At 49.3% G+C, this 22602-nt stretch overlaps 1 protein-coding gene and 1 pseudogene across 1 annotated transcript in view; one reads left to right on the top strand and one right to left on the bottom strand.

The window, feature by feature from the left end:
* The window catches only part of LOC147703652 (uncharacterized), a 1900603-nt gene that overhangs the window by 1105476 nt on the left and 772525 nt on the right, over nucleotides 1-22602 (top strand). The gene's annotated exons all lie outside the window — the stretch shown is intronic.
* Nucleotides 15539-16532, bottom strand: LOC147703653 (uncharacterized; annotated as a pseudogene).

Genomic DNA, 22602 nt, shown 5'->3' with positions numbered 1-22602 from the left:
GGAGTTGGTCACTGTAGCTGTATACTGGTGAGATCGATCCTTGTTTCCTGAGCTTTTGTTATCCTTGTTCAAGGTGTTTCTGCGCTATAGTTATTCCTTGTTGCTGAGCTGCAGCAGTTTCCCTTTTTCCTGACCAAGCACTTCCTGCAGTCCTACCATGACTCCTGAACTTAAGTAATTCCTTGTTCCTGAACTAGCACTGCTTGCAATGCTAGCTTGGCTTTTGAGCTTTTGCTCAATTCTTGTTCCTGCTCCAACACAGCCTTCAGTACTACTTTGTTTTCTTAACTCCTGATCCAGCACTATTCTTGTATACCCTTGTAGCCTCCCCTTCTGTACATCCTTATTTGAAAGAGACCGTAGTTATATATTCCTTACCTTAGAATTACCCCCAGGTGTCAGACTGGATCCAGAGAATTATTTCGTAGCAGTACCCCTGCACGTCAGTAGGTGGTGTAGATCGACTCCACATCCGTCACCGAGGTCTCTAGGAAGACGACGAGGTGTGTAATTAGACGCCCCCCTGTGTGCTGACGTCAGTTCCTTCTTTTTCCGCGACAGCCAGGCAGGTCCGGAGAGAGCATGACCCTTAGTCACTTTTTGACTTTTATCAATATCTTTTTTGAGTCTTCCATTCCTGGTACATTAGGGATGTCTCATTGTCGGACCGGCTTCAAGCCTTGCGACTCGTGCCACAAGCTGATGTCAGTCACCGATCCGCACCTCGTGTGCCTCTGGTGCCTGGAGCGCGACCACGACCCGAAGTCATGTTCCGACTGCCGGGCCATGAATCTGAAGTCTTTGCAGGAGCGGTCCCGAAAGCTCCTGGAGGCCTGGCAGTCGGCTTCCCGTCGTTCAAGGTCTCGGTCGAGAGGAGGTCTCGGGACCGGTCGCGGAGCAACCACCACTAGTCCTGAAGTCTTCGCACTAATCGGGTAAGTCGAGGCACAAGAAGAAGGCAAAGAAGCATAGTTACTCTTTGCCTTCTCCCCGTCAGTTGACTGACGCAACGCGGGACCCGTAGCGTAGTTGCTTTCCATCTCCTTTTTTGGAGCCCAGGCCTGGGACAGCTCTGCGCTTCCCTCCATTTCCCTTTCCCTTTCCCGGAGGGTTCCCTGCCCAGCTTTGAGCTTTCTACGAAGAGCTTCTCAGCATTTTTGGGCAGCCCGACTCCTCAGGGGTGTCTTCGGGCCCCACAAACTCAGCTGGGAGCCCTGGGCCCTTCAATGCTATCAGCTCTGGTCCTGGCACAGGAGGGCCCCTGAGCATCCAGGCCTGGATTTAGATGGGCGCTGGTTGACCTCAATGTACCTTTCCCGGCGCTGATTCCAGTGAGGACTCCCCCGATGATGGTTGTGCCCCAAACCGATGTTGACCCCGGCCTCACCCCTGCCTTGGAACTGGTGCCAGACCGACGTTGGTGCCGACGTTGGAGGGTACTTTTGTACTGCTGTTCATCCCCGGCGTTCCCTGTCGCCCTGAGTAGCAGCCAGAGGAGGGTGAGGAGAACTGGGAAGGGCCTATTGACCCTTTAGCTGACCAGCTTGGGGAGCCGGACTGGTGAGAGGAGTTGAGTGATGCCAATGGTTTGGACACCTCCTCAGACCTTGGCATGCTCTTCCCCTCACTGTGGCTGCAGAGGAAGGATCTTCCTATGCGGTGGCATTGCGTAGGGCGGATGAGTTCTTGGGCCGCAAGCTTCTTATGGTGAAAGCCAGGACTAACCTCCTGACTGAGGTGCTTCCTTTCAATGAAGCTATTGCAGACATCCTTCTGGACACTTGGTCCAAGCCCAGGACTGGATCTCCTGTGGACAGGCTGATTACCCGATGGCACCATCAGGCCCCAGGTGACCAACTTTTCCTCTCCCAACATCCTACCCCTGAGTGCTTGTGGTCCAAGCCCCATCTTCTAAAGGCGCATTCCCTACTGCTCTCCGAGATAGGGAATCCAAGATGCTAGACCATATTGGTAAGAAGATCTTTTCTTTCGCCAAGTTAGGGCTTTGGTCGGAGAACAGTGCATGCATCTTGGGCCATTATACCATACGGTGTGGGATACGGTTGCGCAAGTGCTGCCCCAGTGCCCAGAGGAGGTCCGGGCTGACCTCACCCATGAAGTTGCTGTGGTTCGAGATGCAGCTAAGTTCATCATCAGATGTGGGCTGGATAAGGCAGACTCTCTCGGCACAATGGTTTCCACGTCGGTAGCCCTGAGGAGCTACACCTGCTTGAGGACATCTGGTTTCTGGGGAATGTCCAATCTACCCTTTTGGACATGCCCTTTGATGGCCGTTGCCTGTTTGGTGACACAGCGGCCTCACCGCTCAATCACTGCAAGTATTCTAGGGATACGGCCAGATCCTTGGGTCTGACAGCAGTCTCTTGTCCCTCGCAGTCTGCCTTTTGCCCCTTTCATGGCTACGTAAGGGATGCCCACTGCATTGCACTCAATCAAGCCACAGGGTCATGCAAGCTACCCAGTCTAATTGTGGCCGTGGATGTGGGACCCATCGACTTGGGTCTGGGGGACTGCGGGTGGGCCAGTCCACCCATACCTCCCCTGCAACATCCTCCAAACCTTCCTAGTCCGACTTTTCAGGGCCACCAGAGGCCAGTGGGCGGCAGGATTCACCAGCACCTCCACCACTTGCACAACATCAAATCAGACATATGGGTTTTGAGATAGTCTGTAAGGGCTCCTCTCTCCCCTTCGATACTACCGCTCCCTCCATGCCACAAGCTCCCCATCACATGTCAGAGGATCACTTGGCCCTTCCCCACCAGGAAGTTACGTCTCTCTTGGCCAAGGGAGCAATGGAACGGGTGCCTGTGCCAGAAGTAGGTTGTGGTTGCTATTCCCACTACTTTCTAGTACCTAAGGAGGACAAAGGCCTGCAGCCAACTTCGACCTCATGGCCCTGAAACGCTTCCTCCGGAAGGATACGTTAAAAATGCTCACATTGGCTCAGGTTCTCTCTGCCCTCGATCCCGGAGACTGGATGGTAGCGGTGGACTTGCAGGACGCCTATTTTCATATCCCCTTCCTGCAAGCCTACATGTCTTACCTACGGTTTACGGTAAGCCACAAGCATTTTAAAATTATCGTGCTCCCCTTTGGCCTTACCAGCACTCCACAGATGTTCACAAACGTGATAGAGGTGGTCACAGCTCATCAGCGCAGATCAGGGGTTCCAGTCTGCCCCTATCTCTACGACTGGCTGTTGAAGGCGGGCTCGCCCCAGGTTTTCTTCTTCCACCTCCACCCTACAGCGGACCTCCTACATTCACTGGGGTTTACTATCAATGTGCCAAAGTCGCACCTGATTCCCTCTCAGAAGCTCCTTCTCATCGGAGCGGTTCTGGTTAGAGAACACTTTCGGGCTTATCCTCCAGAGCATCGAATCCGGGATATTCAGGCTGTGATACCGATGTTTCAGCCTCTATCCCGGAATTCGGTGAGAATCACCCTGAAGCTGCTGGGCCTCATGGCCTCCTGCATCCTGCTGGTGGATTATGCCAGATGACACATGTGGGCTCTGCAGTGGGACCTGAAGTTCCAGTGGGCGCATCATCAAGAGATTCTTTCCGATGTCGTCCAGATATCGGAGCGGACTGCACGTCAGTTGCTGTGGTGGCTCACGAACCAGGATTGGGTCAACGGCAGATCCCGCTCCCTTCCCCAACCAGAGTTCACAGTGGTGCCAGACGCGTCGCTCCAGGGATACGGCGACCACATGGGAGAGGCAGAGATCAGGGGTCTGTGGTCTCCGGCAGAGTACGGGTTCCACATCAACCTTCTGGAGCTTCAAGCGATCCGGCTTGCACTGAGAGTATTCCCTCCTTCTGTCAAAGGGAGAGTAGTGCTAGTGTTCATGGGCAATACCACCCCATGTGGTACTGCAACAAAAAGGGCGGGTGGGGTTTTGGACCCTATGTTAAGAGGCTCTTCACCTTTGGACATGGCTGGAACATCAGAGCATATCCCTGGTTGTTCAACTCCTGGCAGGTTCCCTGAACGCCAGGGCTTACAAACTCAACCGCTGGTGCATGATAGATCATGAATGGCGTTGTTGGACCTGGCCCTTCAGGCAGGTTCACCCCTGAACTTTTTGCCTTTTGATGTTACATAATTATAGTGATTTCTGGTCTCTGCGCACTTTGACACTGTGTCCCAGTGTAAAGTGCGTGCCCTCTCTGAGTGCGTATATGAGATTGGCCTGCCCTCCCATAGGAATGCATGGGGGATATGTGTGTCCATGATAGTTCCTGATGTGTGGAGAGTGCAGGCTCGGGTTTGGTATGTGCGGACTTGTGTGATTAAATGCTGCGCGATGATGTGCGCAGATTTATTGTGTCTAGTGTGGAAGTGCCACTTCTAAAAGTTGGCATGTCTGTGTAGTGAATGTGAATGGACTGTCTGGCTTGTGATTGGCTGGAGCTGGCTGGTGTGCCTGACTCCAAGAGTCAGGATGGGTCTGCCCCGGTGGTGAATGAGGAGATCTGCATGTTGATGGGAGGGAGGAGTGCACCTGGGACCTGAATAGGGCTGGGCCTTCCCTCCACAATGCTGGCTCCACCCCCTGTGGTGTGTCTGATGTCCCTGGCCTGTCCTGTGAATAGGGAGAGGGGCTGAGCAAAACAAAGTGCTCAAGAACCAGTTGCATCTGGTTCGCCCCTTGCCTGCACCTTTGACAACAAAGGATTTCTGTGTATAAAGAGAGGCTGTGACCTCATGTAAAAAGTTCTTGTTTCCTGACTTGAATCTACCAGGGGCGTGCTGCTGCTGGAGGCCCAAGGGAAGGCTTGCCTCCCTGGGCCCTGCCCAGCCCCTGGATGCCTGGATACCTGGAGTTCTTGCTTGGGTCCGAACAGGAGGGGGCTTGCTGCTAGTGGGGCCCAGGAGGGACACTATGGGGGCTTTCTCCTTGCTGGAGTGCCCTGTGTGCTGGCCCCTGGGCCCTGCATTGCCCCTCCTGATGCCAAGGACCTCTGGGACCTATTTTCCCCCTTTGTGGATCGTGCCCAGGCTTGGAGCAGCCTCCCTGCACCTTATTTTGGGCTGGGTGTGCGTTAAATTGATTTCCCTAGAGAAGGGAGAGCCTGGGGGTTGATCAGCACGGCGCTTCAGCCCCTGCTGATGGAATCCCCCTGTCTGGGGATTCCCCCCCCTTGTGTGCCCCTGCGGTGCCCACCCCGCGTACTTAATTATTTGTATGACGGGTGCCACCCAGTTTATAGGAGTTTTAGAATATGCCCATCACGCTTCTACTTTTATTTTGTTCCTCGAGGGTGCCTACCCCTCATTGTGCCCCAAAAAGCGATTGCCGCCGCGGCCAAGCCGGAAGTCAGGCAACGTGGTGCCTGACGGCGGGCGGGACTTCCGGTTTCGAGAGGAAGTACCGCCCCGCCGCCGAGAGAAGAAGAAAAGCTGGCTTTGTCATGGCCTCCCACAGCCTGGGGCTCCCGTGAATTGGGGAGAACCCCGGGGCCGCCAGCGGAAAGGAGCCCAAGGGTAGCGGGGCTCCTGTGTGCTGGAGGGAGCCCCGGTCGAGGAGTCAGCCGGAGCCGTGAGGGCTCCGCATCCCAAGTCCCGGTCCCGAGATGGGGTACTGGGTGAAACGTGGCGCCTGCTCCTGCCGTGTCCAGACCGAGGAGTCCCCGGCGAACAGCCCGGTAAGTTGAGGAGGGCTGGGGGACTCCCTAGGGGATGTTCGTTCGTGCCGACTGCGGCACTAAAGAGAGACAGTGTCATTTCGGCCCTGTGTGCTAAGTGGGCCGCTCCAATGTGACAGCATTGTTTAGAGGGCCCCAGCGGGAGTCGCAAGGCCTCGTGGGCCCGTGCCGCCCATGATGGGCATTTGTCACCACTGCCCCACTATCGCAGGGGGTCAGCTGGAGCGCTTGATGCCCCTCCCTTTTCCAGAGGGGGGCATGCAAGATTTCCAGAGCCTTGAGTGGCTCCACCAGCGGGCATGATGATATTAGAAGCTAGCGAGCTCCACTAGTGGCACAGAGTTGTTCTAGGAGCCCGTATGCTCCAGGGGACATCTATTTCTTAAAGGGGTTCAGAGTGGCCCGATGTTCTTGCCCATAGTCTTGCCCCCCCTGTTTCCAGAGCCAGATGGCTCCCACATGCGCAGCATGTACCGTCAGAGCCCAGTGTGGCGCCAACGTTGGGCGCAATTGATCCTGAGGGCTAGTGGAAGCCCATTATTATTATTATTATTATTATTGCATTTATTGAGCGCACAGCTACCCGGAGGTTTCCCGGCGCTTGCCTTGGGAACCCGTCCTGGCTTTTCCCTGTGAGATAGCCCCTACAGGGCATCCCCAAGGTGAAAGCCAGGCATCCCGCTGCAGGGGGCCGTTGTGGAGATTAAGCAAGCTTAATGCCCAGAGTTGCAGAGTGAGAACCCATGATTAGAGCAGGCACCGAAGCGAGAATTATCGAGTCCGTGGACGCCCATGTCGCAGTTCTGATCCCCAGCTGCCCAGCAAGTAGTGGGCAGCTGCACAGTTTAGGTTTTTTCTTCCTAGGAACCTGCTCTTTGTGAACTCAGGAGTGGGACACACTCCTTTTGCCCTACTTTGGCCATCCACAGCTGCGCAGCACTTAGTGCCAGCTGCAGCGTTTAGGCCCTGTTCTTGTCCTCAGCTGCCCAGCAAGTAGTGGGCAGCTGCTACGTTTAGGTTTTGGCGCAGTGGCGCAACCTGGACCTTGATGTGATTATGTGCTAATGCTTTGGGTGTTAGGAAATGTACTGGGTGTAGTATGTTTTGCGCACCCTGTGTTTGATGCCTCTAGATATGATGTATGCATAGGAGGTTGTTGTACCTGTTTAGGTTTGTGTTAGGGAGATTATACTTCCCTGTGTGATTTACGCCCCTAGTGTAAGGTTTTACTTAGGTGGTGAGGGTCTGATGTAGTTAGACCGGTGGGCTACTGTGTATGATGGATTTCATGGCACAGACTATTGCAAGTGCAGTGATTATCAGTGTTTACTGACTGTACGTTCTATGACCTATTTTCACTTGTATATTTTAGTTCACCTTTACCAAGTTCACTTTGTGATGACCCTGACAGTGGTCCATATGGTCCTGTCAGGTGTACATAATCTCTTGTATATATTACCTGTGCCAGTTGGCACAATGTATATGGTGTGATTACTATCTGATGTGTTTTGATAATACCAAGGCTATTTTTTTTTTTTTTTTTTTAATTTTTGAAAACCTTTATTGCGCATGATACAGAAGACAAATACGGGCCTACAACCATCTGGCCGGCCACAAAACGTTTGAGCGCAGGTGCCAACAATACAGTCCCCCCTTGGTGTCAGGCGATATAGCAACAATTACTAACGTACATAACGAGGAATCACATCGCCGGGAGGAAGGAGAAGTACAGGTTAATTTTCAAATTTTTTCAAAAGAACAAAAAGCAATGAAGGATAGGTGCAAAGGAGATCCGAGTCCGTACATTAACCTCCACATGAGTAGGCAGCAATAATAATGTCAACAATTGCGCGAAGTACCCCTTCAGAGCAGCAGTATAATATAGCAACAAGTCAAATGACAGGAATCAAGCACAAGCCACTCCCAGCGCCACCCACTCCCAACCAACCTCTACCGCAGACCCAGAAAGGAAAACAGTGTAAGAAAGCGCAGAAAAGTGAGAAAAAGGCCCATAGAAACTAAATAAGAGAAATAAAATCTACCCCCCCACCCTACACCAATGCGGAGGCTACGGCCTACCCCCCCCGACAATGTGCCTGTCGCCCCATAAAGAACCCGAAATGTAGTAAAGGTAAAGCAAGAGAAGAAGAGAAAAAGAAAGGAAAATAATAAAAGTGTTACTCTGAAATATAGAGAGTGAGATTAGACCTTCTAATCTACGACTCCCAAAAACTATCAAGGACGCGGGAGGAGGAGCCCATCCAAACAGTCCCAGCCCCTCGGTCAAGAACACTATCCCCACTCAATTCGCGAGATTAAAAATCAAACATTAATACAAAAGCAGTCAGGGGAAAGTCAGTATAGCGTGTGCGACGTAAACAGATATGCACCAGTCTCAATCCCGGTCCAACCAGCCCAGCAACCGACCATATATACAGAGTCTAGCCCTGACCCGACCTAATGCAGATCCCAGATCGAAGCACATAAAGAAGGCCCGCCCCCACCCAGACAAAGGACCAACATGGCCGCATACTGAAGGAAAATAAAGCAATCCCACAAAATGGCCATTGAGCGTCACCAGTACTTCCTTCGTCCTGAGCCAGCAAGGTCCATAGTCCATCAGGAGAATATGGGGTCTTCGAAGCGCAGGCTGTAGGCAACAGAAGAGAAACCACCAAAGGGGCCAGCTGGTGCGAGTCCCGGGCATGAGGCAGCAACATTGTTTCAGCCGGCTGAGTTTCGAGCCCCAGAGACAAAGGAAACAAAGTATCACAGGCACACACTCCGATCGGTCGGTGGCAGACATCCACAATGGCAGGGAAAGTCACTGCTTCTCCTTCTGTAGGAGGCAACACTGTACCCCTCATAGATGCAAGTGGAGGCAGTCCCAGGGTCGATCGGTCCACCGCAATATGGTCTCCCCGTAGATCAGCCGCCATGATGTTCAGGCAGTCACCCAATGCTCTAAAACTCGCCCTCATTTCCAGCCTAAAGTCGGTCAGGGCGGTCAGGATAGATTTGTACGAGAGCGGTGGTTGGGGCTTTCCGCCGTCACGTTCCGGGAGAGGAACAAGCAAACCGGCCCCCAGGCCTCTATGAGCAGCATCGCCAGCACACAGGGACGGGCGTCCACCCCCACTCTCCGAGGCGGCGGACCCCATCCGGGTGGTCGAGGGACAGCGCCAATTACAGCGTGGGTGTACGCGATCCAGCAGTCTTGCAGGGCTCCAAACACGGAAGATCAGGGGGAATCGAGCCGGCAGCGAGGAAGAATGCGGAGTTACCGGCCGCTCTCCAGGTCGAGGGGGCAGGCAGCAGGCAGCATCTCAAAATGGCCGTGTGCTCCTTCTCTCTCCACACCAGCCTCAGGAGAAGACGCCCCGTTCAAATTGCAACCTGAGGGGCAACAGAGCGCCGAGCACAGTGTTCCGCAGTGGGCTGCACAGCAGGGGTCCGAGCCGAGAGGAAAGTGCCGCCCTCCCAGCAGCAGCGGGTCCCAGGCAGAGCGGCCGCCGCGCAGCCTCTCAGACTCGGGGACGCGCGGCGGCGTAGTCCCGGGGCCAGGGCTCAGTATTGTCACCCAGATTTCTCCGGTTGCCGGGCGAGCTGGAAGGCCCGGAAAAGTCGAAACAAGTCGGCACAACGTGATGCACCGTCCGCCACCAAAAGTGAAGGATAATATACAGGATATTAAGCGCGGAAGAAAGGTGAGCGCCGGAGCCGGGAGCCTACACGTCCTCACTAGTCGCCATCTTGGCTCCTCCCCCCCCAAGGCTATTTTTGATATAACCATTGTGTGGAGTTCCTTTTGTGGGGGGCCTGAGATGTTGTTGCTGGTGGGTGCGTGCGCAAATGCTTAACATACAATTCTTCCAGGATAAGCCTTGACTGCTCTCGCGACGCTACCTAGAGGGTGAGCAGGGGTTATCTTTGGCGTGGAACTCCCTTGCCCTGACTAGAGTGGTGGTTTCTGCTGGCTTTGGTGCAAGCCTCAGCCAACCAGAAATCCCATTTCTAACAGGCGTCTTCACTCAGAGGTGGTGCAAAGTCTCTTTCAGCAGTGGAGAGAGCCTTGGTTGAATCTGTTCTCCACTGAAGAGAGCGCGCAATGTCAGCAGTTCTGCATGTTGGAGTTTCCACTTTCGTCCTCCTGTACATCTTTCTGCCTGTACCACTTCTGAAGAAGACAAGCGCGACCGGGACCCAAGTCATTATTTTGTCACTGGAGTGGGCATGAAGAGTCTGGTACCCCGAGCTCCTGAGCATAGCTATTGATCCTCCGATCAGACTGCCCCTTTGGGAGGATTTTCCTCGACCCCAACCTATCCTGCCTCCACCTCCTTGCATGGAGAATGAGCTACAACAGTTTAGAGAGTTTGACCTTCCTCCCAAAGTCCATAATGTCATCTTGGCAGCCATACTTACCTGTACGAAAAAGTTATAGACCTGTTCATGGAACACGTTGGTGGCAGGGTGCACAGCAAAGGCTGTGGGTCCCCTTTCTGCCCCTCTTGCAGAGATTCTGTTGTATGTACTTTCTTTGGCTCAGCAGAGCTCTGCCCTGGGCACTCTTAAGGGCTATCTTTCGGCCAGCACTGCTTTCATTTGGGTTCCAGATCAGCCTGATTGTACAGAGATTCTTCAAGGGCATTACTCATCTCTTTCCCCCTTCTCCCTTCATAATGCCACAGTGGGACTTGAACCTGATCTTAACCTACCTTATGTGAGCTCCCATTGAGCCTCTTCACAACTGTCCTCTCAGGCTCCTCACTCTGAAAACAGCTTTCCTTGTTGCCATCACCTCTGCTCGCAGAGTGAATGAGTTCCAAGCTCTTTCTTCTAAGCCCCCTTTATTCTCTGTGCATCCGAACAAAGTGATGCTTAGGACAAGATATTCGTTCCTTCCCAAATTAGTAATGCCCTTTCACATTGGACAAACCATTACTTTTCCAACCTTTTTCCCACCTCCGCACCCTTCCAAGGAGGAGGCGAGACTCCACCGTCTGGACCCCAAGCATGCACTGTCTTTCTACCTTGACCGCACAACAGATTTCCGGGTGGATGATCAACATGTCTTTTGCTATGTAGGTGCCAGGAAAGGTCGGGCTGTTCAAAAGTGTACCATTTCTAGATGGGTTTTCTTTTGTATCACAATCTGTTATGCTTTGAGGAAAAAGGAACCTCCAGTGGGGCTCCGTGCTCATTCTACTAGATCTATGGCGGCCACCACTGCCCTTGCTCACGGAGTTCCCCTCCTTGACATCTGTCAGGCGACCACGTGGGCATCCTTGCACACGTTCACCAGACATTACTGCATGGGCAGCCAAGTCCGGAAGGACAGCTATTTTGCCCGTTCTGTCCTCCAGGACTTTCTGGTGTGAACTTAGGTCGAAGACCCTACGCGAGTGTTGGTATTGCTGGACTATCTAGTCTAAGGTAAGGAATCTATAACTAAATACCACAAAACACACCTCTAGTCTTGTCCATGTGTATTAAATCAGTTTATGCAGTTTTTTGCCATATCTCTCTCGAAACTAACTAAAGTGATATATATCACACCAAGGGGGAAGACATCCCTTAAGGACAAGACCCCTCACTCACCCGAAGGTGACATGCTTCATCATATGGGTCCTCCTTACCAGTATTGAAAACCTAGTCAACACTGGGAGCTACTACTTCAAGTTTTAAGGAAAGAGCTCAGAGATGTTTTATAGTAAGGAGAAGGATAGTAATCCCATATGTGAGATGATGGGTGTAGTGAGGTTAGCAGCACTGTGTGCGAAAATAGAAGGTGAATTAAAACTGCCTAGGTAGACTCCACTGTTACTCACTTTATTCTAGTGTTCTACCTGACAGGATTAAAAATTAACAGCACAGTGTTATGAATATATAACCACTGTCACTTATATGGTCAACATGTTTCAGCCTATTGATCAAAACCCTTCTGGCTCATCACAACTACGCACTGCGCTCGCATTTAGAAACGTTAGCGCTTTTAATTTACCCGTTTTGTCTTATTATTCTGCTGTTATTTTAGAGCACAGTTCTCCCCTGTTTTTAATCCCCCTCCGCATTGCCGCATTATAATTGTGCCATCACCGCTATTCAGGCGGGCCGGACCCTCGCGCTTTCAAATTGGTGGGCGCCATCTTGGGTGGGTGCTAGGGAAGCGCTGCAACACTCCGCGCTCTAGCAGTCAGGTGGACTGGCTAGAGGCAGTTCTTTGCACTCTCCATTTAACTGGCTTGGGGTAGGAGCGTTTCTTCTGGCTCATCACAACTACGTGAAATAATCAATTAAGGGAATGGACACTGGTATCTACAATAACCATTGGTTATTCTTTGACAACCCTCATAGACGCTGATTGATTCGGATGTAAACTGTGCGGTATATCTTTTCGTCCGCCCCTTGTCAAGCGTCAGGGCATAGTCATTGGGTTGTCAAATGTCGTGCTATATGCCTGCCTCACCCGAGGCAACCTCAAGTTAGTGTAGAAGTGTCCAGAGATTGGGGGACAGATCTCAGGAGGTAGTGGGTAGAAAAAACGATTAAAAAACGGTGACTCCCCAAAAACAAGGTTTATTAAAGCAAAAAGGTGAGTACAATTGGTTAAAAAGTGTTGGTTATATTGAGTAATTGAGTTACCGGATTACCATATAACTCTTAAAGACAAGTCGACATGTTTCAGCTCACCTTGGGCCAGAAGGTCTATGGAGCTTTCGTCAGGACAAAAACAAAAAGACAGGACAAAGAAATTGGGTTGGAAAGTACTTACACAACTTGTGTAGTTTTCATGGATTTGTACGAAGATCTCATATTGAGATTCCTGTAATATGGGAACAAAAGATAATACAAATGTACGTTTACATAGAATAATGGCATATAACACGCTTGCGCAGCTTGGGGCTTCAAGCTGGGAGAGAAGAGCATTAGTTCTTCAAGTATAGTGCACCTAATTGCGGGCACTGTTGGGGGACGGGGGTCTAGAAGAGTAGAACAGAAGGAGGTTCAGTTCACTGGAGTTAAGGACAATTGTAAAGATAGTTAGGTAGTGCGCAGCAACAAGTTTTTAAGTATTAAGGAAGGTCACAGGTTTCAACATGTCTAAAGTAACGTACTACGGGGAAGGTAGTGCTAGAGTAGCAATATCTCACATACCTTCGTAAATAGTTAATTTCTCCACATCAGGTTGCAATAGAGTCGCAAATTAACGAGGTCTTTGCTACAAAGATGAAACAAAAAGTATTATCAAGGTTTGGGCATCACAGATGTAGACTAGTACCAAAGGTCTAGAGATGTTTGTAAAAGTAGCTGGCCGCCATTCTTACCCGCGTGTAGGAGAGCATTTGCTCCTAGTGCTGACTCTGCCCCTGGAAAGTGAGGAGGATCAACTCAGGTCACTATTTATAGCGGAAAAATAGAAAAGGGGTTACCAAGTAGGAATGACCTACTTAAAGATGGTGGGTCTGCGGAGGTAGGTAGTGCACTCATTTATATGCGATGTAAACATGTATGAAACCTGTCATTAAAAGAACAGTTTCTACTGGAGAGATTCGTATAGGTCGATGTTACATACGGATTCTCTAGGATCAAGATTTACAAGGGCTACTCTTTTCAGTGATCAAAAGAAGTTTATAGGGAACAGATTAGGAGAACTGGTGCCAAGGAATATTGTCGTTCAACCCCGATATATGGGTTTTGAGGCAATTGACCCATCGCTGTTCCTTTTCAAAAAGGATCTGTTCAGCATTTTGGTTTTTGTCATGGAGCATCTCAAGGATTGTCCAACTTAGGTCATCGCATGTGTGTCCCGCCTCCACAAAATGTGTACAGAGTTTCGTGGTGTTTTTCTTCAGTCTCACATTGCTTCTGTGCTCACCTATGCGTATTTTAACTTTTCTGCATGTCATGCCCACGTATTTCAGTTGGCAGGGGCATGTGACCAGGTACACCACATGTGTTGAATTGCAATTCGTGTGTGATCTTTGGGTCCAGATTAAGTCATCGGTCAGCTGTAATGTCTTAGTGGTCTTGGTAAATTTGCACACGCCGCAGGTGCCACAGGGAAAATGCCCCGTTACTGGGGCCATGTTGACATTTCTGATGGTCGACACGGTGGGATTTTTCTTCTTTGGTCGAGTGTGCACCAGCACATCCCTCAGATTCTTTGTTCTTTTATTCGCGAATCTTGGTTTCGGCCAATTGAACGTCCCTGAAGTCACTATTCTCCAATTTTTTCTTATCAACTTTTGAATCTCGTAACTGGCTGGGCAGTAGGTTGTGACGCAGGTGACCAGATCTTTTATTGGTTCTTTGTCATGCATCTGTAGCAGGCATTCACGTGGTTGGTTCTTGGCTCTCTTTCTGCATTTTGCAATCACCCGAGGCGTATAGTCTCTAGCTCGCAGTTTTTTACTCAGGACTGTGGCTTGTTCTTTATAATCACATTTTTTGCTGCAATTGCGTTTATGCCGGAGAAATTGACTGTATGGAAGATTGTCTCTGAGTGGACGCGGGTGGTAGCTCTGGTAGGACAATAGACTGTTTTTGGCCGTTGGTTTTGTGTAAGTCTTCGTCTCAAGTTTACCGTTTTCTGCGAAGATAGTCAGATCAAGAAAGTCAATGCTCGTGTGGCTGGCGGTGAAGGTGAATTTGAGCCAGCGATCTCTCCTGTTCAACCATTCTATGAATGTAGTTAGGTCTTGTTTAGTTTCCCAGATCAACAGGATGTCGTCGATGTATTGTTTCCAGTATTTGATACTGGAAACGTACGGGTTCTCGTTGTTAAGGTCAAACTTCTGTTCGAATTGGCTGACGTACAGTCCTGCTACTGATGGCGCAAAGGCGCTGCCCATGGAAGTCCCGTGGCACTGTAGGAAGAGGAGTCCATTGTATTCAAAATAGTTCTCCTTTAAGGCTAGCCTACAGCATTCTAGGACAAAATGACGGGGAGTCCGGTGGGACCATTCTTCTTGGAAGAGTAGATCCTCAAGCATTTGCATGGTGTCATCTTGTGGTAAGCTCGTGTACAGCGATTCGACATCTAGTCCTACTAGGATCATGCTCAGCGGGTCGAATTCTTTATCTGCAATCTGTATCAACAGATCGCGGGTGTCTTTAAGGTATGTCGGGGTTTTCTGGACGATCGGTTTCAGATATTCATCCGCGAATTTTGAGAGAGGTTCGAGGAGCGAGCCAATCCCCGACACAATTGGGCGACCTGGCGGTGGTAACTTGTTTTTATGAGTTTTAGGGAGTGAGTAGAAAAATTGTATTTTCGGTACTCGTGGGGTCAGAAAATCAGCTTCTTTTTTGGATATCCATCCGTTAACTTCTGCCTCATGAATCATTATTGCGATGGTATTTGTAAGTCTTGCGGTTGGATCAGAATCCAGTCTCCTATAGAAAGTTTCATCGGATAATAGAGCAAGGCATTGCTGGTTATATCCTTCCTTTGTGAGGATCACTACCCCACCACCTTTGTCCGCTGGTTTGATGATTATATCATCATTATCTCGTAGCTCCTCGAGGGCATGTCTTTCTTTTTTGGTAAGGTTTTGAAAGGGTTTTTTCTTTTTGTCAAGATTGTCTATTTCTTTCAAAATGCTCGAAAGCTAGTATTTCGATTGGTACATTGTTTGTGGGGGGTAAGAATTTGGACTTCCTCCTTAACGTAGTGTCTCCTTCATTGGTAGACTGGGGCGAGCCGTCAAAGAATGCTTTGAGTTTTAATGTCCTACAGAATTCAGACAATTCGCATTTGAGTTTGAAGGGATCCAACGTGGGGGTCGGGACGAAACCAAGACCTTTGTTCAGGACTATAGTTTGTTCTTGGGACAGGATAGTATCTGTTAGCTTCACTATTAGTGATTCTTCTTGTTCTGTTCCGTCTGTGCTGATGACATGCTGCGGGTTTGTACATTGGGAGGACGATCTTGCCAAGTTATGTTTTTCTTTCTGCCTCTTGGTTGATTTTGGCCTCTCCCTAAAAAAGGCTGCGCTGATTGATGTGGTGGAATCTGGTTATGTAACATTTGGTTCCCCATTTGTTGTTGTTGGTCACCTCCCTGGGTGTAGGGGTTCATGGGGTTCATCCAGCCTCCGTATGGGGGCATGAAAGGTTGGAAGAAGGGCATTGGGTTTCCCGGAAAGAATGGTGGTCTATGCCATCTGTTACCTCTATTTCCACGTCGTGGGCCTCTAAACCTCGAGTTGTTATGTCCCCTCCTCGACATTTGTTGATCCGGATTTCCCTCTGAGCCATCAGAGGACCACCCTGCAGAGTCTGTATCCGAGGTGATCTCAGTGACAGTATAATCCTCCTTGGAGTAGGGGTGCATACGTTCTTGGCTGAATTTTTTGAGATCTTTCGCTAGTTTCTGTAGATTGTTTTGCATCAGGAACTGCTGGGTTTCGTCCATTTCTTTGTTGATCTCGTCTAATCTTTTTTTGTAGACTTGTGGGTTGATGCCATTCTTCAATTGAGTTTCACAGGTTAGGATTTCCGCTAGTAACGCGTCTTTTGGCTGTCTTGACTATGAGCACTAGATAGTCCAAGGTACACTTCCAGGATATGGAGGACCAGTCTCTGCGGAATGCTAAATCATGTAGGAAGATTCTTGGTGCATTGGATATCCATAGGCCTCTCGGTGCTGATTTTGTTCTCAAATATTCGGTCATGATAATACCATGTATAGCAGTTCTTATCTGTTCTCTCTTCTTATTTGTTAGGGTATCCCATTTGTCTGTTTGTGCAATAGCTTGTGTAAAATCTGCGTTCTGTAGTAAGGATTGTGCTGCTAGAATTTCATCTATGTCGCTACCAGTGAAGCTGAGACCAACATTGTCCTCCATCATTCAAGACTCGTAATCCCAGTAAAAAGAAAAAGAAATACACCTCAATGCTAGCAGAATAGTGAGCAAGGGTGTTGTATTCCCGCAGCTGTGCGCTGCTTAAAGGCTTTCATCAAAAGGGAGGGAAGAGGAATTGAGGTCCATTCAGTTCCCCTGGGTAGATCATGAAATAATCAATTAAGGGAATGGACACTGGTATCTACAATAACCATTGGTTATTCTTTGACAACCCTCATAGACTCTGATTGATTCGGATGTAAACTGTGCGGTATATCTTTTCGTCCGCCCCTTGTCAAGCGTTAGAGCATAGTCATTGGGTTGTCAAATGTCGTGCTATATGCCTGCCTCACCCGAGGCAACCTCAAGTTAGTGTAGAAGTGTCCAGAGATTGGGGGACAGATCTCAGGAGGTAGTGGATAGAAAAAACGATTAAAAAACGGTGACTCCCCAAAAACAAGGTTTATTAAAGCAAAAAGGTGAGTACCGTTGGTTAAAAAGTGTTGGTTATATTGAGTAATTGAGTTACCGGATTACTATATAACTCTTAAAGACAAGTCGACATGTTTCAGCTCACCTAGGGCCAGAAGGTCTATGGAGCTTTCGTCAGGACAAAAACAAAAAGACAGGACAAAGAAATTGGGTTGGAAAGTATGGGTTGGAAAGTACTTACACAACTTGTGTAGTTTTCATGGATTTGTACGAAGATCTCATATTGAGATTCCTGTAATATGGGAACAAAAGATAATACAAATGTACGTTTACATAGAATAATGGCATATAACACGCTTGCGCAGCTTGGGGCTTCAAGCTGGGAGAGAAGAGCATTAGTTCTTCAAGTATAGTGCACCTAATTGCGGGCACTGTTGGGGGACGGGGGTCTAGAAGAGTAGAACAGAAGGAGGTTCAGTTCACTGGAGTTAAGGACAATTGTAAAGATAGTTAGGTAGTGCGCAGCAACAAGTTTTTAAGTATTAAGGAAGGTCACAGGTTTCAACATGTCTAAAGTAGCGTACTACGAGGAAGGTAGTGCTAGAGTAGCAATATCTCACATACCTTCGTAAATAGTTAATTTCTCCACATCAGGTTGTGTCAACCAACACCACCTACCGATGCGAGAAAAAAATCTCCAGATCCAGTCTGATGACTGGGGTATTTCTAAGGTAAGGAATCTATAACTAACATATGTTTCTTACAGTTACGTTGTTACAGAAGGTAAGTAACTTGTACTTCTGGTGCAAGAATTAGAGCTTGGTTGCAATTCTCACTACTTTCTGGCCCCCAATAAGGACAAAGGCAATTTGTTTTATTCTAGTGCTCCGAGCTGTTAAAAGCAGGCTCGCCCCAGGCGGTAATCTCCCTCCTCCAGACTACAGCGAACCTCCTGCACTCTCTGGGGTTAACCATCAATGGCCAGGTTACACCTGACTCCCGCTTAGACCCCCCCTTTCACTGAGCTGTTCTAGACACAGTGCAGTTTCCTTCTTATCCTCCTGAGTGGTAAATCCAGGATACAGGATAATCAGACTATGACACCAGTGTTTCAGCCTCTATCTTGGTGTCAACTGCCCAATGCTATATGCATGCTCTGTAGTGGGACCTGAAGTTCCAGTGGGCGCAGCATAAGGGAGTCTGTCAGACATGGTGCAACTCTCGGAGGGATCTGCAAAAGATCTTCAGTTTGGCTAATGAACCGCAATTCAGTCAGATAGAACTCTGTCCCTTCTCCACCTATATCTGACAGTAATGACAGATTTGTCACCCCTGGGATAGAGTGGCCAACTAGTAGAGGTGGGAATCAGAGGACTCTTCTCTCCGGCGGAGTCCAACTCCTCGTCAACATGCTGGTGCTCTGAGCGATCCAAGTGGCATTGAAAGCCTTTCTATCTTCAATCAAGGGAAGGCTAGTGTAGGTGTTCATGGACATTACCATCACCATGTGGTACCGCAATAAACAGGGCGGGTGGGCTTGTGTACCATTTGTCAAGAGGCTCTGCACTTCTGTGTGGCTGGAATAGAAGGACAAATCCCTGGTGGTTCAATACCTGGTGGGCTCTCTTAACTCCAGGGCAGATAAAATCAGGCATCGATGCCTAGTGGATCACAATTAGCATCTCCACCTGGAGGTGATGCCAGGTCTCTTTCAGCAGTGGGCAGACCCTAAGTTAGATCTGTTTGTTTTTGCAGCAAACACTCAATGTCAGCAGTTTTGCTGCTGGAGTTTCCAAGGGGCTGAGAGACGCTTTTTGTCTAGAGTGGAGCTCAGGTCTCCTGTATGCCTTTCCGCCCATACCACTCCTGCCCAGAGTTCTCTGGAAGATCAGGAACAACCGGGCTCGTGTGAGAAGCTGGCTTAGTATATGATGCACACTTATGTAAGTGGGCACCCTGCACTAATCCAGATAACCCTTATGGTGATTTTTGTGGTCTTAAACTTCCTTTGAAAGCTCTTTAAGTAGTAGCTCTGGAGAGCAGCCTTCTGGCTTAGTCCAGAAGAAGTGAAAAGCAGCTTGTTTTACCAACATAATCTTATTGATATAAATTAAGTGAAAAAGAGCCACACAGTGTATATTACAAAAATATGTATTTATTATAAGACATTCACTAACACATACAGATTTCTCCTACCCAGAGATATACACAATGTACACAATACTTTGCAATAAAAACAGATAAGTAGCTCAAATACACAGTGGTCACCAGGGGGAGACCAAACTATATACTAAAACAGTGGTATGTGAACCATGACTTGAGTAAAGACTATATCTAGAAGACGTAGAAGTGCTGGGGACCCAAGGAACCACCCGAGATAAGTAACCAGAGACCCCACTGAAGCAGTGTGTAAAGTGGGAACACAACCGTGGGCTTAATACAAGTGAATGGGTAAGTCACGGTTGCAATTTTAAAAAAGAAGGACCCTTCCCAGTGGACCCTGAAGAAACCCTGTGGAAGACAGAAGGCTGGAGAGTCACCCCACCCGTGAATACCCTAGGATACCTACACCAGGGAAGCTAGGTGCATAGGTGTGAAGTGGCGTCGGAAACCACCATCAAACTCAGTGGGAGACTTCAGGAAGATACCGCTGCTGGAGAAGGTAAAAGTGTCCGGTGGAACCCAACGGTGGATTAAAGGTGATAAGTACCTGCAAGCAGAGGGGACAGAGTCTATGCCACTCAGGAGTGACCAGGAGGCACAGAAGGCAAATGCCCACTGATGTAGGGTGTTGCAGGAGAGATGACGGTTACCTTGAAACTGCAGCTGTGAGGACACTGTGGAAGACCAGGAGCCTTTCCTATGTCGGATGTCGAGAGTTGAGGAGTTGGTGTCCGCCTGGAGCACCAACAAGCCTTGGCAACTGCAAACAATGTGGAAAGCGAAGAAGGTGCAGAGTGGACCAGCAAGGTCCAGGTGACTCACTACAAGCATGGAAGTCAGGGCAGGCCAGCGCAGTCAGGGGAGCATGCAGAAATCAAAGAAGACCCTTGAGAGGACCCCCAGCCTGGAGGCACTGGAGTCGCAAGAGAACCTCGAGCAGCTCACCAAAAATGCAGGCCCATGGTGCAAGTGATGTGGTGAGGATGAAGATCTTGGTTACAGGAGATGCTTGAGGGTGGGGCTACTTGGAGCCCAAAGATCATGGAGGAAGGAAGGCAACAAGCCTTTGCAATGGCAAGTCGATGCAGTGCACAGTGATTCCATTCCTGCGTCTCTGAAGAGGGATACTGGCATCAAACTTGGTGAGGGGACAGGGCAGGGCTCGAGTGTTGTGAGGAACGACCACTTGTGCTGCTGACATTTTTGGAGTCCATGTGAGCTCAGGATCAGCAGACCGGTCAGCTTTGTTGCGATGCCTGCACATGCAGGGAACTGACTACTTCACTTCCAGGGAGATTCCTTCAGGTGTCTTGGATATCCACAGGCCTTGTAAGGTTCCTGTATGGAGCATTGGCACAGACTTTACAGCAGACTTGCAGGGCGAAGAGACCAGGAGCAGCAGTAGTCTTCCCAGTTGCGGCTCGGAGTCCAGGGCAAGGTCCAGTGAAGTCCAGAGTGCCCAGACAGTCAAAGTGGTGTCTTGAAATAAATATTGTCCAATGATAAATCTAGGTGTAACACAGGCCTCCCCATCCCTTGCAGTGCGGGGAGGGCCCTGAGCTGCAGGGAGCCCCTCACCACAGTAATCAGGCCTGAGAGTTCCGGATTAAATCTGGAGCGGGTCCCTCCATGTACCTCTCAGGGTGGCCCCCTCAACTTTCGTTCCACCACTGGGCCCACCTACATGTAAACCCTTAAGTGCCCTAAGGATATGGTTGGGACCATTCAGGGTCTCCTCCCGGGGAGGGGTCGACAGTGGGAAGGATACTCCCATGTCCTTTGTCCAGTTTCACACCAGATCAGGAGCCAACATCTCCCTGAGCCGGTTTGGACTGGGCTATGCAAGGAGGGCGCTAAAGGTACAGCTCAAGCAGACTATTTGGGGCTGGCGGGCGCTCCCACCCGGCCCCAATACACCTGTCTGGGAGCTGGTCACACCCCCACAGGATACCTATTGTTCTACCTTCCGCTGCTCGAGCTTGGCTCAACATCAGGAGGGCAGAATCTTGTCTCAGGTCGGCAGCAGCCATGTTGTGCTGTCTGGGTCTAGCAGACTGGCACATTGAGCCCTGAGGGCCTCCCGGAGGAGCTTTACACTGCATGGAATCATACTCCCACACGTTTACAGTGTGGGGGTATGAATCCAACATGTTTGATACCAAACATGACAGGGTTCATTGCAGCCATTTTAGAGATGGTCATCGCGTAATGGCCACTCTATGTATCATAATGGCTGATGCACTTACAACCCAGGAGAATGGCTGAGGGTTGTCATGATTGAAAGGCCTGCCTTAGGGGTGACTTATGGGTTTGGAGTGCATTGACCTCAGTTATAGGGAAACCTATATCTGTTGTAAGTAGTGATCGCATCAGCATACACAGGCTGCAATGCCAGGCCTGTAGTCACAATTTGAGTGGTCTCTCATGGGTGGCCTAATACTTGCTGCAGCCCATGGGAGAAACCTGGTGTACATTTGCCCTGGGTACCTCAGTACCACATACTAGCGACTTATAATGGTATATCAGTAGTCATTCTGGGATCTACCTAAGTACTCACCATAAACAATTTAGGGAGAAAGCACAGAGACTGGGGTCCTGATTAGCAGGATCCCTGTCAGACTAGCCAGAAACAGCTTAGCACCTGGCAAAAAGTAAGAGCAACCATAAAAGCAGATCATACTTTCCTACAGTGTCCCTGTTGTAGACATCTGCAGCGCTGCAACTTGGGCCTCCCTCCACACTTTTGCAAAGCATTACTGCTTAGACTTTGGTATAGGTAGGCGGGCACGATCCTCTGTGAACAGGACTGCTTGGGAATTCAATTCAAAAGGTGAGTAATCCACAGGCAAATGTATCCATCAGAAGAGGAAGTTACTTACCTTCGGTAACGCTATTCATGGTGGATACAGTATCTGCTTTGGATTCCTCACTGACCCACCTCCTCCCCGTTGCCTGCTTGTTTATACCCCAAAAATGCAATGGCATGATACTCATGTACTTTGTTATTCGAAATAATATTATGCTTGTCTCTGGGAAATGTCTATACTTTAGAATTTCCAGTTTATTTTCTTTTTTAAATCGTATACTGTGTATACTTGTGGAAATGTTGTATACTGTTTATACTTGTGAAATGTTGTCGGTTCACCTGTTCACCTCGAAGGCACTGAAAAAAATGGGTGGATCTGACGTTAGCACGCCGATGAGGTCTTCCTATGGATCTGATGATGTCACATGGGATTGCGAGCGGAGCCGTTCCAATGTGACGTCTTCGTCGACGTGGGAGGGCTATGGAGAAAAGTTTCTGTGAAATGCTGAGTAAGGGGTAATTGAAAAGGTGAGGAATCCACAAGCAGATACTGTATCAATCAGAAAAATTGTTACCGAAGGTAAGTTACTTGTTCTTGATACTCACCCAGTTGGTCTGGATTCTGTCTCTGCGTGTGTGCCATCAGTCTTGATTAAGTGAATACAATAAATGCTT

The sequence above is a fragment of the Lissotriton vulgaris genome, chromosome 7 (genome assembly GCF_964263255.1).
Source record: "Lissotriton vulgaris chromosome 7, aLisVul1.2, whole genome shotgun sequence".
Taxonomy (NCBI): Eukaryota; Metazoa; Chordata; class Amphibia; order Caudata; family Salamandridae; genus Lissotriton; species Lissotriton vulgaris.
This window is presented reverse-complemented; position numbering and strand designations above follow the sequence as displayed.